This window comes from Mastomys coucha, unplaced genomic scaffold, assembly GCF_008632895.1.
Source record: "Mastomys coucha isolate ucsf_1 unplaced genomic scaffold, UCSF_Mcou_1 pScaffold5, whole genome shotgun sequence".
Classification (NCBI taxonomy): Eukaryota; Metazoa; Chordata; class Mammalia; order Rodentia; family Muridae; genus Mastomys; species Mastomys coucha.
Window position 1 is genome coordinate 375,887 of NW_022196911.1, and position 1,371 is coordinate 377,257.

Here is a 1,371-nt window from a genome sequence, read left to right on the forward strand (position 1 = left end):
AAGGCCACTTCTGCACTGCCCTTAGCTATCCAGTCAGTAATCCGGGATAATAGCACTTCCGTGTGTGCACTTTAGAGGGAGGTGGGGGCTTTGGAATAAAACTTACCCTCTGTAATGAGGCATTTATATGCACGCGGTGCCTTTAAATACTTAGGTCATGCTGGGCAGAACTAACATCCATGCAGGATGTGACCCTGTGGGACTTCTTGCAGGAAGAGGCTTCAGGAACAACAATGACAAGAAGGACCCCATTGCTCCAACCTTCCCTGCTGGGTTGCTGAGCCAGCTGCAAGGGCTTAGGCTCTGCAGCTCTGCCTGCAGGCGATAACCCAGCCTGGGTGTGTGCCTGGGTGTGGCTAATTATTCTGCTCAGTTTCTCTGGAGGAGGGGAGGCTAACGTATGCATGAGGTCACTCCACCACGCCTTCATTCACCACCCTTTTCCTAGCATTGAAGTAAAACAAAAGACTTTTCCCCCTCAATCTTGGATTTATTTTCACAGTAAAAATGTAAGAAAGGAAGCCGGGGGGACTATGTTTATTGTAAATAAATATTTGAATTAGAGAGATAGCTTCGTTAGTCAATAATGTGCTTGCCAAGACCTGAGTTTGATCCCCAGAACTCGTGTTAAGAAGTCAGGCAGCCGGGCAGTAGTGGTGCAAGCCTTTAATCCCAGCACTTGGGAGGCAGAGGCAGGCAGATCTCTGATCTATAGAGTGAGTTCCAGGACAGCCAGGGCTATACAGAGAAACCCTGTCTCGAAAAAACAAACAAAACAAACAAAGTAGAAGTCAGGCATGTACCAGCATTGGTAAAACACAGAGACAGGCAAGGTCCCTAGGATTTGCTGGCTAGCCAGCCTAACCTGCTCAATGAGCTCCAATCCAGAGAGACTGTTAAAAAACAAAACAAAAACAAACAAAAATCTGCAATGGATGGCACCTGAGGAATAAATGACGTGGAGAGTCCCACCACCACATGCACACATGCGTGCATGAACACATTCCTACACATTCCTACATGCACATACATGTACACACATACATTTTAAAACATGAGGTTTTATAGAAGCCTGATACAGGCTCTTTTTTTTTTTTAAGATTTATTTATTTTATTTATACGAGTACACTATTGCTATCTTCAAACAGGCCAGAAGAGGATCCGATTGCAGCCGGTTGTGAGCCACCATGTGGTTGCTAGGAATAAACTCAGGACCCCTGAAAGAACAATCAGTGCTCTTAACCGCTGAGCCACCTCTCCAGCCCCCAACCTTTTGATTTCATCTGCTACATGCTGTTTGTGTGTGTGTGTGTATGTGCGTGCGTGCGTGCGTGCGCGCGTGTGTGTGTGTGTGTGTGTGTGTGTGTGCGC